Genomic DNA, 17,514 nt, shown 5'->3' with positions numbered 1-17,514 from the left:
GTTATTAGCTTACTCACATGGCATTGCTATCTGCAAACGCACTCTGAAAAGCGTCAATTTGTTGCAATCTGGTTTTGAGTGCGCATTCCTATCCGCCATATGCTTCCGGGTAACAAGAAATTGACCTCATTCACGCAGATTACTGATTGGCAGAGCTAACTCAAAATTTTGAAAAACATAACTTGAAAATTTGAGCTGCTTTTATTGAAATTTTGAGTTAATAAGTCAAAATTTTGTGAAAATAACTTGAAATTTTGAGTTATGGATATTTGTTGGTTTTTTTTTTTGTTTGTTTGGTTTTTTTTGTTTTTTTGTGGCAGAAACGGGCTTAAATAGTACAGACAGCATGCCAATGCTAAGAGTGAAATTAAATCTCAATGTATGCTGACCCCAGTACAGCAGCCAGAGCCTGATCTTCAACAGGTGACCAAGACAATGATAAGCAGTCAGGCTGCACCCTTTGTTTGTATCTGAAGTAGAATCGCTTTGGGGATCAATGTAGGGCTGATTTTTCATCTTTGTGCTGTTGGTTTTGTCTTCATAACTAGGAACTGAAAAAAAGATCCCACGTGTTTCTTTCTAGGGTAGGGATTTGTGTTATTGTTTGGGACTGTAGCCTTTAGTATGGTAATCAGGTGACAATGCATTTCAGATCATTTTGCAGAGCAACAAAACAAGTAAATGTAACAAGTAGTGTGCTGAATTACATTTACTGGCAAGGGATTAAGTACTAATGCACATTATGTTTTTTAAATAAAAATACATTACTGCTTATATTACATTAAAGCGTTGTGTGTTCCAAACAGGCAACATTACATAAAATTGCTTGTGGTAACAAACCTATCCCTAGCCATAGATAGGTAGCTAGGCAGCTAATGAAGTGAAGCTTAATAAACAGAAGAGATTTTCGATTTACAACATAACTAACCACAAGACAGTATTTTTTTTTTACCTGTGATATCTCTGTGCCAGAGTTCCTTCAAATTGGCATTTGATCCCAATGGAGACAAGGTTCAATGCAGATATGGAGACACAGCAGCAGATGAGTGTAATCCTTGTATACCGCCATCTCTTCTAACCATCACACCAGTGAGTTAAAAGTATTTTCATCTGACACAAGCCAATTGTCACAAAGTTAATAAGTTATTATTCTTCTGAGGTCTAAGCCATTATTTAATCTAATTAAATAATGAATAACTCTACAGTTATGAGAGAGAAGAGAAAATTTTAGACCTACAGTATGCTAATGTCAAGGATGCATACAGTTCCTCCAGCTCCTCACTTGGAAGGTCAGATCATAACCAGATTCACCCCCCCTCCCCCGCTATGTGCCAATTGTGAGGAGGGAACCTGTGACCACGAGGAGCATAGAGATTGAAAATGTGACGTCATTCAGGGGTAAAACCGCAAAGGATTCTGGGAATGCGTGGCAATCGGTACTAGCGCACGCAGGCTTTCAATTGAAATCAGTTACACAGCAATAAAAAGAAACACAAAAAATAGCAAGAAGCTGTTGTATTAGTAACTGCAATAGCCGGTCGCATGACAGCCACGGGAAGCCGACAGGTAAAGGGATAGTTTTTTATCGGATTACGTTGTGGAAGAGAAATTGTCCGAGCCATGTTTCCGAAGTAACAAAGAGCCGACGGATGGCCTGGATTGCAGCCATTGGAAGACCAAAAATAACGTCCCAGAACACTCCAGCTCACATGTTAGTCTACTCCAAGCATTTCCACAAATGTAAGTGTTTTGTACTAGTTGATACGTCATTTTTCATAACATAATTGGTGATATAGGTTACAAGCAAGTCTGGCACTAAACAGAAATTGTTGCGCTATGCTCCTTTGTTTATTGTGCATAAATAGTGAATTGTCCTGACACAATATTGCGTTTCACTTCTGTTATTACCATGATACATTGACAAAAACATGTACTTTTATTCACAGGATAAAACAGTTTTTTTGTATCACTAACTGCCCAGTACGATTACAGCATACAATATTATTGTCACTGCTACATTTCTGTAATGCGTACCAGAAATTATTTCCACTACTAATCAATTATCGTTGAGCTCAAAGGTCCTATTAATAAACGGTTAACGAATGTGTATTTATGAAGACGATTTGTGAGACTGGTAAAATTACCTTTGTTCGTACGATGGTCTTTCGTTCTACACGGTGCATTTCAAGGTCCTGTACCCATCTGTCCGTAAACTGTACCTGGGCTTGTTGCAGTGACCTGAAGTTACTAAAAACTTCATGAGTGTATGCACTCACTCCAAGAACGTATAATTATAAATATGAGCGTGGTGAAAGTTGGGCAGCATGCTAACGTCTTTTGTCCACTCTGTGTACTCGTAAGGGTCTAAGCCTTTCACTCCTTAGATTTTTTCCCTGTATCTTTTCTTTGACTTTTCATCAAGTCTGTCTTTGTACGGACCGGCATTGTTCTCCTTCGTTTTGTACATAACTTTTTTGGGGGGCAAAGAAAAAGCAAGAAGGTATTGGAACCGGAGAATGAACGTTTTGCGGTGCGACAAATGCTTGCGTTTGATGCATTGCTTTGATTGATTTGCCACTAGTACCTGGCATGTTATGCGCGAAAGTCATGTGGTCTGTCAATCTCTATTAGGAGGTGGTCAGAGGAGGCCTTAGCGGAACTACAGGGCTGCTTCGAGGTGACCGACTGGGAAACACTTTGTGAGCCTCATGCCGAGGACATAATAATGGATTGGATTTATACAGCGCTTTTCAAGGCACCCAAAGCGACATCAATGGGCTTACTGAGTGTATCACAGACTACATAACTTTTTGCCCGACTCCATTGTTCCAGCTCAGACTCAAACATTAGCTGGCTAAACCTGGATGGGTCTGTGATGAGCTCAGATGACGCCATATTTGACCTCATACTGAAACGGCCCCATAACGAGTTTAGCAACAGCTTGTTACAGTTTTGAACAGCTTTATTTACACATATTTTGGACGGTTCCAGCATTATTCCCTCCTTCTCATAATACTCTTCTATGTACTTTTGCTGTTCATCAGGGGTTTTCACATGTTCTGGATACGCCGAGGCCTCCTGTTTAAGTTTTAGAAAGGCTTTCACATATTCTTTAAACAATGTGTCAGTCTTGTTGGGGAAATGCCACACCTCATCAATAGAAACAATCCGGTATCCTTTCTCAAGAGCTTTTTCAAGCTCAAATGAGACCCATGTGCCTTTCAACACCCGCTCACTGTCCCTGTGCCCGCATGCAGTGTGCTGGTTCTGGTCTTCAGTGCACATGCTGCAGAGTGGAAACATTAGTTTGCCGTGGCACCTGTAGGGAAAGACCTCTTGGTGGCAGTACTGTGCATTTAACAAAGCCAAAATAATTTTCTAACTTGTCAAAGTTGCTGTAAATGATTTGAGGATGTCCTACAGGACAATCTTTTTTAGATTGCACTGTGGGATAGAGACTGGTGAAGTCATACTAAAGTATTTTTTCATCACATGCAACCTTGTGGTACAGTTTTTGAGAATTTGTGTGACCACCAAAAAGGGCGTCTCGGGGATTCAGGCGTTCTGGCTTTCTGTATGTGTGCATGAAAGCCACAACTGCAGGGTCTGTCTGCTTCAAGGCAGCCCATTTGCATTCCCACATCACAACAACGCTCAAACTGTATTGTGATCTCAGTGCATCCACTTTGTCACAAAACATACGATGCAGCAGACCATAGGATGCTTTGCTGACAGGATTAACTTCATTCTCAGGGTAGCATTTAACACAGCCGTGGTGAAAACATTCTGCAAATTCGTAAGCCGTGTTACTTGTGGGTTCAAAGCTGTCCATAAAATACGGCCCAACCCGCTGTTTGCCACCTTTGAGAGCATGTTTTATCACCGTGTTGGTGGTGTGGGACACATATTGAAGCCATTCAATAGAGACGTTTGAAAACGTCTTATTCTGCTCAACGTATGCACCGTCATACGTGAGAGCAAGAGTGTCTCTAGGCAGAAACAGTGTTTTATACACACCCATACTAAAACTACTGCAGCCAGGGTGGTGTGCATGAATGGATCAACTTGTGTACAACCCAGTAGAGTGTCACAATATATGGTGCATGCTTTAAGCAGGACATCAACATCGTTAACACAGTAACGCCTGAGTTCAGCCTGAAAGTCAAAGGTGTTCTGTGAGGCAGTCTGGTACCATTCCATGAAACTCGCCTTACCACTTTCACACATGCGCTCATAGCCATAGAATGAGGGGTCTGGGTATGGACCAACATAATACTCATTATCCCTAGTGTTGAATCTGTGTGGGAAATGGCCCTTCTGCAGGTCTTGAAAACCTAAAGCAGCGGGTATTTTGGCAAGTCCCATTGGCAAAAAGCTGAACGAATCAATCCACCGCTGGTCATAGTCCCTGTCATGCATCAAAATCACACGGCTCCCCCTAATTGTGACAGTAGGTGTTATGCCCTGCTTGACAAAGTACTCCAGAAGTATGTAGTTATCAAAGCCAGATGCATTATGTGCTATGAATGTGTACCCACAAAACCTTGGGCGTCTGTAATGCTGCACAAACGCCGCCACACATTTTAACGTATTAAATGAGAGCTTGTTGCCCTTCAGATCAGACGCACACACAAAGTTGGCCTCATGTTTGTCGTTGTGATACCGTGTCTCAAAATCATATAAAATATATTCATCACAAGGGTTCTGTTGTTCAACAGGCTGTATGAAACACTGATGCTCAGAGTCCCCGGCTAATTTTAGGCTCACGGCAGTGCTCGCATTTAGGCTGGACACATCTGTGTGGTGATTTCTTTGATTCTTTATATGTGACACCACAACTCATGCAATGCTTCATATTGTCACACGGTACCATGTTGTGTTTTATTTCTGGTAATTTGTATTGTTGGTAACAGTGTTGTGATTTGCAGATACGGTTACAGTCACTGCATTTAACGGTGGGACCTCTGTGGTGGAGTGTGAAACTGTCAATGGAAAATTGTACTTAGTAGTCAGCATAATCTTTTAATGATATGTTTGATTATGGTAGAACACTGCATGTAATCATTTGTGTTTAGAAGTATGTAGTTGGTCTCATCCTAGGAAGTCTGTAACATTCCAGGGTGTTCTGGCTTTCACCCCCACATCCTAGGAGCATGGGAAAGTTCGTACCTTGTTTTATTGTTTTACGGTAGGATTAACGTAGTTATATCTGTTTCCAGTCTAAGTGGTTTTGGTTTGATGAACTGCTGGACTTTCCATACCAGCAGTTTTAGGGAAGTCTTTATGGGGTCACACTCTGATCCCCCCCCCCACACACACACACACTTCAATGTATGGAACAAACGCTCAGTGAAGTGTATAAATAAAGGACCAGGGCAGTCCTCAGGGCGGGTCTCTGAGTCTCACTCTAGGCTGCCCTTGCTAGCAAGAAAATCTGTGTGTTTCTCCTCTCTGATTCTCTGCTGAAGAAGTGTTTTAGAATATATCTCTTAACAGAAACATATTGTGGCGTGTTGGGGGAACAGCTAGTTCTCTCCCATCATGCCTTGGGACATGTGCTGCCGTTTAGATGTTCTCATTTTCTTGTTTATGGTTACGTTACTTTTAACTGTTATCTTGAATGTTGTGCTTACGCTGTGGTGCAGAGTCACTGACAGTTATTGTTTTGTAGAGAGAGTGCTGTACCATGAGTGACATCTGTTGTGCTGTTGTTGAACCTTGAGGCACATTGTAGCACTGGCAAGTGTTTTAATAAAGAGCTCCCCCTACCTGCTTGGGGTTGAATAACAAGCTCAATCTCTCTCTGTGAGCTTCTTTGTTAAGATTCTTCTGCGTGCCACATTGGTGTCAGAAGTGGGATTCCAAGAGCATGGCCACTATTCTGAAAGAGGAAGAGGAGCTAAGGAAGATTGAGGAGTTTATCACTCGCCTGGAAGCGGTGGATGGAGCACGACCAAAGAATCGTGGAGAGCCCCGGGCATCAGCAAGCCAGCCAGGGTAAGATCTGTTGGGCTTATCAGATGGAGCCTCACACCCCCTCCCACTGGGAAGCTGTCGGAGCTACTAAGGCATGCTGCAGGCTCCAAGACCACGAGCAGCCAGCCAGCCTCTACTCATGGTGATGCCTGGGAGCAGCACACCTTTATTGCTGGCAGCCGAGGGGGACAACGCCAACTGCCTCCTGGACCAAGTGCAGCCGCCGCTGCCATCTGGGGCTCCTGTCCGGGGGAGCATGAAGCTGCAACACTATAATGGGGAGGCACCTCCAGAGACCTACCTTATCCAGGTACAGCTGACTGCTCAGCTAAACGGATGGTCAATAGAGGAGACAGCCGTCCAAGTTGCCCTCGCCTTGGAAGGCAGGGCCCTGCAGATCCTCAGATCCTGGCGATCTTGGCGAGGGAATAGACGAGCAGGAGGCCAATCCAGGGGTAACTGCCATCGGTGCGGAGAACCAGGCCACATCGCACTCTACTGTCCAGCACCAAGCCCACGAAGCCTGGCACCCCAGCAGCCATTAAACTAAGGCAGGGTGGCACAACGGACGAATCACCGTGCCACCACTCTGTCCTCTGAATCACACTTGCAGGTTGGCCGGCTGGGCCAGACACGGGGACTGTATCTGGACTGTGACCTTGCCGGCACCCCCTGTAGAGCCCTGATAGACACTAGATCCATGCTTTCCTTGGTACAGGCCGGAGTCCTCCCTGGTACTGACGGCCCAAGACCGCAGGGTTGGCAGCCTCCTCAGCTCTAAATCACCACAGTCACGGGGGAGCATGCCAAAGTTAAGGGAGAAAGATCCCTCCCGGTGACTGTTGCTAACTGCACTGTGGACCACCAGTTCTGGCTAGCCAGCATCCAGGACCAATGCATCATTGGTCTGGACCTGCTAGCCAAATGGGAGGCCACAGTGGACGTGTCCCGAGCAATCCTTTACCTGGGCACGGAGGCTGTGAAGCTCCACACCACCAAGGAAGTCCCGCTGCCTGCCTCCACTTTTTCAGCCAGCGTCAGGAAGCCTGAGGACTTGTCGCCGCTGGCTGTGGAAGGGGCCTCTCCTTCACCAGCAGTACAGCAACTGTCTACAGAGACCAAGCAAGCTGTCAAGGACCTATACCAGAGGAGCTGCGAGGGTCTCCAGGCTGATCAGCAACTACCTGGATGACTTCCTCGTCCACGCGACAGACTTCGAGAAAGCCTTGGCTAACCTGACTGCCGTTTTCCATGCTATCCGCCAGGCTGGCCTTTGTCTCCACCCCAAAAAGTGCCACCTCTTCCGTAAGGAGACGATCTTCTTGGGTCACGTTGTGAGCGGAGCCGGGGTTTCCACTGACCCTGCGAAGGTGGCTGCTGTGAAGGACTGGCCCATTCCAGGCAACACTGCTGAGTTGCGGAACTTCCTTGGCCTGGCATTATACTACCGCCGTTTCGTCAAGGACTTTGCTACCATTGCAAGCCCCCTGCACTGGCTCACACAGAAGGGCCGGGAGTTCCACTGGAGCGAGGACTGTGCCGTGGCATTTGATCGGCTCTGATCTGCACTAGTTGAGGCACCGGTGCTAGCCTACCCAGACCTGCAGCTTCCTTTTGTCGTGCACACCGATGCCAGCAACACGGGTGTGGGGGCTGTACTGTCGCAGGAAGGCCCTGAGGGGGAGCGGGTCACCTCCTACTACAGCAGTTCCCTCAGCTGACCAGAGAGGAACTATTGTGTCACCCGTCGAGAGCTGCTGGCCATCATCCTGGGTCTCTGCCATTTCAGACCCTACCTCTACGGGAAGAAGATCCTCCTGCACACAGACCATGCGTCCCTCACTTGGCTGCTCAGCTTTAAAGAACCGGAGGGACAGCTAGCCCGGTGGTTGGTGACGTTGCAAGATTACCACTTTGAGTTTCGTCACTGGGCGGGACATCTCCACACCAATGCAGATGCCCTCTCCCGACGCCCTTGTGAGGAAAAACAGTGTAGGTACTATCAACGCTTGGAGGACCGGGAGGGCATGGCTTCAGCGATCGCATCACCACAGAGCGGCCCTGAGAATGACTCTGTTCCGGGTGGGCATTGTAGCAGTCCACCGCAGGGGATACCGAGGGTCTGGAGGCCATGGATCCCCAACAGCTACAACACGACCAGAACCATGACCCTGCCCTTTCCCAGGTTCAGTGTTGGATTGGAGCCGGTCAGAGACCATCATGGCCAGAGGTATCTGCACTGGACCTCGAGACCAAGGCTCTCTACTCCCAATGGGCCAACGTCACAAACCGAAACGGCCTCCTCTATTGCCGCTGGCAGGCTCCCGGGGGTGACCGTGAGGTCTTCCAGCTCGTGGTACCTCAACAGTTGAGGTCCTCCAGCTGGTCCATGGTGCGGCAGGGGCAGGACACTTTGGAGTTACCAAAACTCTGTGGCGACTTCGGTCTCGGTTCTACTGGCCCGGGTGTCACCAGGACGTAGAGCTCCATGTCCATCGGTGCGATGCCTGCACAGCCCAGAAAGGGCCTTCCCAACGCTCTCATGCCCCCTTGCAGCAGTATCAGGTGGGGGCTCCCATGGAGTGGGTTGGTGTGGGCATCCTGGGACCCTTCCCCACCACTGACTAGGGGAACCACTATGTCCTGGTTGCCATGGACTACTTCACTAAGTGGCCTGAGGCCTATGCAGTCCCTGACCAGAGTGCTGTTACCACCGCTGAGTGTCTGGTCAACGAGATGTTCTGCTGGTTCGGGGTACCAGAGGAACTACACAGCGACCAGGGCCGGAATTTTGAGGCTGTGGTGTTCAAGGAAGTCTGTCAGTGGCTGGGTATCAGAAAGACCCAGACGACGCCACTGCACCCCCAAAGCGATGGGTTGGTGGAACGCTTCAACCGCACGCTGGCCACCCAGCCTGCTATCCTGACCTCCCACCAGCAGCGTGACTGGGATCAACACCTTCCCCTGGTCCTAATGGCCTACCGTTCTGCAGTCCAGGAATCTACTAAGTGCACTCCAGCGGCCTAGATGTTCGGTCATGAGCTTCGTACCCCAGTGGACTTGGTGTTTAGATCCCCCCCCCCCCCCCCCCCCCCCGAGCAGGAAGTGTGCGGGGACCCCGGGTTGGACTACCTCCACAACCTCCTCGCCCGGCTATGAGAGGTGCACCAGTTGACCAGGCAGGCTCTCCGAGATGCAGGCTCCTGGCAGAAGCGAGCTTATGATACCCGCTGCAAGGGGGGAGGACTCTCGCCCGGTCAGTATGTGTGGGTCAACAGCCTGGAGAGGAAGAAAGGGCTTTCTCCCAAACTGATGAGCCAGTGGATTGGACCCTGCACTGTTCTCAAGAGGTTGTCCGACGTGGTCTACAGGGTGCGGCTGGTCAAACGGAACAGGGTGGTTGTACTCCATCATGATCGCCTGGCACCCTATCAGCCCTTGAGGCCATCCAGGGAGGAGTCAGGGTCCCAGCTTCAACTGCAGGCCCCCAACCTGGCCTCAGAGGCGGCTGGGGGAACCACGGAACGTCCTCAATGAAGCCATCGCCTTCCCCAAAACCTCAGAGACTTTGCTATGGACATGTCGGTTGCTGGGGACAGCTAACCACTCAGGTGGGGGCTGTGTGGCGCGTTGGGGGAACAGCTAGTTCTCTCCCATCATGCCTTGGGACATGTGCTGCCGTTTAGATGTTCTCGTTTTATTGTTTATGGTTACGTTACTTTTAACTGTTATCTTGAATGTTGTGATTACGCTGTGGTGCAGAGTCACTGACAGTTGTTGTTTTGTAGAGAGAGTGCTGTACCATGAGTGACATCTGTTGTGCTGTTGTTGAACCTTGAGGCACATTGTAGCACTGGCAAGTGTTTTAATAAAGAGCTCCCCCTACCTGCTTGGGGTTGAATAACAAGCTCAATCTCTCTCTGTGAGCTTCTTTGTTAAGATTCCTCTGCATGCCACAATATGTTGCATCTATGTTTACAGCTGTGATAGAGTGGTGCTTCATATGTGTTGTAACAGAAATTACACACATAGGATGCCCCGAGGAAAGCTGTTGGCTTTTCAATCAGGTGATAGTGTTCATTGTGTAGGTACAGCATTACAGGATTGGATTTGGCTCATCATGTGTGAAAAAACTAAGCAGACGCTTCCGCCCTGCTGCGTGATAATAGATTACTATCTTAATGTTTAGGTGTTTCTCAAATTTCCCGACATCAGAGAATGATACTGTCTGTGTGTCGCATAGACCTACTTGAGCATGTAGCTGTTTAGCAGTACAGTACATGCTTTTTAATGATCAGGGGCTGTTGGGTTTAATGATTGTGCTATGCAAAGGGAGAAACACAAATTGTTGTGTGTGTTGTTTGGGGTGTACAAATGTTTACCCTTCTTTGAGAGAATCTCATCATAAGGGATGTTTGCCAGTTTTAAGTGAGCACCACCGCGACTGTTTTGCGCAACCGTGACAATAAACTCTAATTCATCATCACCGATAGATTCGTCATTACTTTGCATAACTTGAGCTATTTGGTCGAGAAACAGGTCAGGGTCATACTGATCATCAGGATTTAAAACAGCTTGAACATCAGAAGCCAAGGAGGGCCCACACAGGACCACATTTAGAACACAACCCTGCTGAGATCCAGCCACAGCTCTATCTATCACATTGGCTAGGCAGCTTCTAACTCTTTCTGGCACTTGTTCTGGATCATCAAGACTTATGTCCCTAAAATCAAGGCGCTGGCGCAATTCTCGAGCATTGAAATTAGGTATCTCTCTAATGCTAAGCAGACTGTGACTGCCAGACCCAGACTGAACAATGGGCTCGACTACTGCAGCACATGTTTGTGAATGGTTAACACTTAAGGAATTTCTATAGGGCTTTGGAGTTGACGTCACGCCGCAATGCATTGTGGGAGCGCGGCGCCATGTTCGGGGTCTACAAATCAAAACAGACACTGTGTTGGAACGACGACGACAAGAATCATGCTTAAAAGCAGCTCCAAAGAAAACGGACGGTATAGAGGCCGATTGCGTCGAGAGGCGAAGCAGCGGTACTTGAAAAAAATAGAGTGCATCGCAAATCTGGACCCATATGAAATACGGCAGTGGAGTAAAGACCCAGACGACTTACCGCCACTGTCCTACCCGATATCTTCACGTATCTTGTTTGTGGAGTAAGCGCCTACACAGCGAACCAGTTTCGTAATTACAAGTCACTGGAGGCGCACATACAATTTACAAACGGCTGGGTGCAAGATTTGGCTATTTTGTAACAGTTGTCAAAGTGTAAAATAAAGCGTCAAATGCAGATCTTTGTCGTTACCTGGCTTTTATTATAATGTCATTTTAGTGAAACACAGAGTTCAAAGCGATGATAAACTGTCAATTATAGTATACAGATACAGAAATGGTTACATAATGTAATGTCAGTGTGTTCATACAATTACACATAACAAAAAAGGTTTTCCTAGTACTATTTCTTCAGAGACATACTCAAAGTTTTCACAATCATTAATTAACAAGAACAAGTCTCATGTGTGTCTGGTTTCACTACCACACTGGGGCACATGTTAACCAAAACACAACGTCCTGGGATCTTAACCTCCGCACACATCATTCCCACCGCATTTCTGATGTCAAAGCCTCTGTCAAAACTACATCCCCTGGTAACAGCTTGTTAAGTATGCCACATTGCTCTGTGATGTGTTTAGCTGATGCACGCCCCCCCACCCCTTAGAAATGAACGAAATTGCACCTTGTGGAGTAATCCCGATCAGGTATTTCATGGTGTGTGTACCCTTGTAGTGCGAGTACGTTTGAGCAAGAGCCTTTAAATTAGATGGTCGTTCTGTAAGAACTTGATATCAGCTCGTCTCACGGCTGCTATCCAGGCTCGACGCCTTTGTTTGGTAACATCCGATACCTGAGCTCCTTGATGTTGCTTCCAGCTTGGGAAAGCAAAAAAGACAACCCAAGCTTATTCCCGTGCCGATCGTAAGATCGAACATTGCAGCCGACCACACAGCAAGTACGAACCATGGCTGTGCTTTCGCTCCTTCGTCGCTTGTGCTTAGACCCCGAACATGGCGAATCAGGCCAAAATCCTTTCCACGCCCACCCCCGTGACATCACGCTCCAAAGCCCTATTGTTTGAGGGGTTGTGTGGTGATGCGTCAGCAACAGCAGCAGCAGAAGCTGCAGTAGCAGCAGCACCCAGATAAGCACGTGCGCTAGGTGCACCCACCCGTTCAGTGGTCTAAATGTTAGAATAAAGAGAGGCAGAGCTGTCTATTTTTTATCACTTTCATCAAATTTAGGAGTACATATACACTAAGTTTATTGTTAATTAATAAGAAAACTCCAGACGATTCCATTCTGAGCTGAAGAAGCTTCTGATAGGTTAGTAGAGTCCATGTGAGTAAATTGGTGGCACACCTGTGGATGCATATAAGGCAAAACACAGAGCCTGTTTCTTTGGCTGTATCCCAATTCAGGGTCTGCAGCCTTAACCCTTTAAGACCTACCATAGAACCAAGTCTGCCAGAGCTTATATTATACTTTTACATGCTGTAGTGCCATTTTTGGGAGCATTTCAAGTTGCTATACATCAATACAATCATTACAGCCTAAATTTTAATAATATGCATGCATTAAGTGCATAGTAATTACATAAATTGCAAAAAAGTGCAATAAACTACAAAAAAATTGAAAATCGTTTTTGTTTTTTTAACATATATTTCTAGTTAGAGAAATTTAAGAGGCTTAACCCTCAAAACTGTAAATACAAAAAAATTGCACAAAATAGTTTCCCACCAAAGGAAATTTATTTCGAGTGTCTTCATAGTTTTATTTTTGAAATACACCAATTTCTATACACTGCAGGAAAAACAAAAATAAATATTCTAATGCAAATTTGCAAAAAAGCAGCATATGCATCAAAATAAGCTATTTCCAGCAGTGCAATGAGTCCTAAGCATCCCAGAAACGACCCAGAAAGTCATAAAGTCAAACATGACTTTTAAAAACACCAGTATAGGCTCATGAGGCCTTGATCATAAAAAACTACATTTCCGCAAAATGACGTCACTTCCGGTTTCGGGCAGGTTATGGACATGTGATAGTTCGTGCTGATGGACATAGGAAGTGTTATGAACAGCTGATCGGATCGGCAAAGCGTGTTTTTGGAATATTATGTTTTTGTTCCTGCAAGCGCCTTTTATGCAGTTTTTCTAAAGCTATATGTGGAAGGAAACTGTGACCTATGACAAGCTGATGGCATAAGATGTAAGTACAACTCCTCCGGTTTCATATGCAAAAAAAAAAATATTGCGCTAGCTTACGTAGTTGCAGTGCTACCGGGATTTAAAAATAGTTACACAAAACGGAGCGTGCCCGCTCTGACCGGTTTTAAAGGGTTAAAGTACGCAGCCTCAACGGTCCTCAAGGGCCGCGTACTCAAAGACCGCTAAGGCCGGAAGTGGAAGGCTTGTGAAATGGGACGGTCTAGCCTCCGTCGCGCTGCCCAGGTTGCCTAGCAACCATGATAGCTGGAAACGTGTGTTTGACAGAAATGAAGGAGAACATATTTTGTTTGTTTGTTTCTTTCTACATGAGCTTTGTGTGATTTAATAAGAATCTGAGGCTGAGACCACAGGACTGTAAAACATGATTGTTGGGCTTCATTTCTGCACTGAACAGTCATGTGAGATTAGCTAGTAAATAACAATTAGCTAATGTTGTTCATGAGACTAAAGTCATATCACTTTGGTAATGTAAATATAATATGGCCAATATTATATTAATCATTATTAGTTATTACAGCAGTGAACATGAATTCTGTGTCTAATACTGAGCTTCAGTAAAGATTCAAGTTGCAGTTATTTATATTTCCTATCACCTTAAATCTTCACTCAAAGACAAGTATCTTTGACAGTGTATATGTAGATGTATTATATATGAGAGACAAATATTGTTCTTTTAATATGTTGGCATTACTGAATTTGCCTCAATGCTTACATATATGTATAAAAACAAAATGTACTGTGATAACTGTTTCTGATAGAATGAAGAGTAGACTGATATACTGAATATTCCTTTATTGGGTGAGAAAATCCGACCATGTCATAACTGCTTTAAGTCATACAGAATAGATATCAGAGCCTTAAACAGGCTGACTTCTGCTAAATGGGTCAAACTGGGCAGAAAGTATACAAACACATAACATCCTTATAGAATATGATGTAACACTATAGATCAACTTACCTCAGAATATATAAAGCATATAAACAATTACAGCAATATGATGCAACAAACACAGCAGTGCTACTAATCCTAAACACTCAAAGCTTCATAGAACTGAAACAAACATTTATTTTTAGCTCCATTCTGCTGCTGATACATTCTTTAAGTTTCTGAACATTAAACTTGTTGCTGCCTTTCATAGTGTGTAACTTGAAGGCCCTGAGTACTTTCTCCCACACTGAAAACACTGGGATGATCACATTATTTGAACATTAACTAATAAGACTGATTCAGGACAGACAATTAGTTATGTTAAACTTTCCTAGAAGTCCTTCACAAACAGGGAACAGTCTGTCTATTCTCTCCATCTGTCAGCTGCTGCTGGCTCTTCCTCCTCCTCCTCCTCACACACTGCTGAGTTTCTCCTGGTGGATCATCAGGGGTGCAAAGCCTCACAGATGATGTGCAGCAGTGGGTCCCTCAGTCTGTCCTCACTCTGGACACTTGCAGTTCTCACACATGGAAATCAAATGTGTGATAAGCTGCAGGATTCAAACACAAGTGTAACTTATAAATACATGTTCATACTTTTATTACACAATCAGAGAGAAAGAAACAGACAGAGAGAGAGTGCAGGACAGACAGACAGGTGACAGTCTCAGGTGTATACACTGCTACAAAACAGCACCAGAGTGTTTGTGTTATTACGAGTGCTAAACAAGAAGAGTTCCCAGATGGTACAGCAGACACATGTGTGACTCCTGTGATTAAAGCATCTTTCTTTCAGCTTAACGAGTGAACCGTCAGCTCGTCCAAACACACGTTAAAGTCCGTTTGGCTCGACACCACCGAACAGAGGCAGCAATATAACATAGTTAACATTAACAGTGCAGTGAATCCTGCTTGTGCCTTGATATTCAGGACTGCAAACCGAGCAGCATCACTGACTTTCAGCTTGTTGTGTTTGTGGATATATGACTGACTCTAATTATCCATAAAATCATCACATTCTTTGTAAGATTAAAGTCAACTATTGTATTATTATATTTTAAAGGCTTTAAAACCAAGTAAACGCTGAAAGTACAAACATCACTAATGTCACATAACTTTGCCAACATGTGGCCAACAGTAATGTTCCTCATTATTAAACATTTGCACATAAATAAGTGACATAATATTCAGTACTTACTTTTAACAGTTTACTCTTCGGCCGCTCCCTTCTGCTGTCTGCCATATTTTGCGGCAAAATTATCCAGACCGACTGCCGCGCTATGAATTGTGGGATATGTTGGGCCACAAAGTCTACACCGCCACAGCCTTAAAATTCAGGGAAATGAAGGACGCATTTGAGGGCCGCATTTCGAGCAGCCTTTGAATTGGGACAGCCTTTGGCGTGCCGCTGTGATGTAATCGGCCTTAAAATGCGGCCTTTAAGGCTGCAGACCCTGAATTGGGATACAGCCTTTGAAATGGGAAAATCAAGACATGTTAACCAAAACACCTATAAAATACAAAACACATATAAAATGCCCAGACCTCTACATTGGAGAGACCAAACAGCCACTTCACAAGCGCATGGCACACCACCTCCACAGGACAAGACTCAGCTGTCCATCTGCATCTTAAGGATAAAGGACACTCTTTCGAGGATGCCAATGTTCACATTTTGGACAGAGAGGACAGATGGTTTGAAAGAGGAATGAAAGAAGCCATCTATGTCCACTGTGAGCGACCATCTTTGAGCAGAGGCGGTGGTTTACGACACCAACTCTCTGCCATCTATAATCCAGTTTTGAGTTCCCTCCCCAGACGCCTTAACGTCCACTCACATCCTGGGCCATCTGACCTCAGGAATTCACATGATAAGGTGGGACCAGGTTTCACAATGAGCTCACCCGAAACCCTGGCTGATTGGGACCCACACCCAGTTTCACACCTTGGCTCAGGCGATTAGAGGATCATCAGGGGGTCTTTTTGTCCCTCTGTGGGGGGACACTCCCACTAAGCTTAAATCTGGGACTCTCCACCATTTGACCTTAGAACTGAAGAAGCTTCTCGGATGAGAGGTGAAACGTCTTCAAGCAACTTAAAGAAGTTCAGACGCTTTTCTTTGCAAGCTCCTTTGACTACAATGACCTGGATGACTGAGAACCTTCACAGACATATGTTTTGGATTTCTTTTCTCAGTACAGCAAAGTATCACTCTGAGCTATGCTGTGTGATTGTGAGCATTCAAATTAGTGAGTAAACTTGAGTAAAATGTGCATTTCCTTCATTGATTTCTGTAACTGTTTATTTTAACATATTTGTTTATTATATTTCCAGGACCAATCACCACTGTTCTGCCTTCAACCACCTCAGAATATACAACCACCCTTCTGTTCAGTACGTGAAATATAGAGGAGCTGATGCAGATCATGAATTTTGCCAAAGGCCTGTATCATGATAGCAGTTCAAACTCTTATTATTAGTTATTTATTATAACCAGTGGCACAAAGACGGTTAACAATTGTACTTCCTGTCATATTGCTTATTTTTGCAACAGAATACATGAGATTCTTTTAGATGTTTGATGTGTTGACGTAAAATCTTATGTTTGATGTTTGGATTTACCACATCTTTCACTACATTTCTCTGTTATTTAATAGTAAATGAAACAGAAACTCTGAACGAGGTGCTATATGAGTCCACAGGATCCGGTAAATATGATTATTTTTCATAGCTTGAAAGTGTATAGCTGTCATGCAAATATTGTTTGAGCTTAAAAGCAGCTTAAAGATTGTCAGCTTGTATGTTTATCCTTCTTCTACATACAGGTGACGACAGCATGGGTGCTGGCAAAGTTGTTGGTATTGTGTTTGGTGTTGGAGCCGTCGCAGCCATTGTTGGCATTGCCTTGTGGGCTTTAAATCGAAGTTCTCCTGTGCTCTGTGAGTCACAAAATTTGCTACTTTTCCAAACTTTTTAAAATGATTTTCTGATGATACACATTATTTAAGGCTGTTGTTTACCTGTCTTTTTGGTTTGTTTTTGAATTTTACAGAAAAAATCGGAGCTTTGGATGAAGATGGGAAAAACAAACCTGTAGAATCTGGAAATCACTGGTCTTCTAGCTACTTTCAGCTGCTCGCTTCTTGTGTCCCATTCCAATTTCTACAAATGTAAATGTTAATGCAGATCTGCATTTTACTGTCAAACCTATCTTTGAGTCTTTGGTTCCATCTGTTGGTGAAATGATGGTATTAATGTACAAGGTTGTTCATTAAAGCTACAGGCAGACTCCCCTAGATGCAGATG

This window comes from Neolamprologus brichardi, chromosome 3 (genome assembly GCF_056152115.1).
Source record: "Neolamprologus brichardi isolate AB-2024 chromosome 3, ASM5615211v1, whole genome shotgun sequence".
Lineage (NCBI taxonomy): Eukaryota > Metazoa > Chordata > Actinopteri > Cichliformes > Cichlidae > Neolamprologus > Neolamprologus brichardi.
This window is presented reverse-complemented; position numbering follows the sequence as displayed.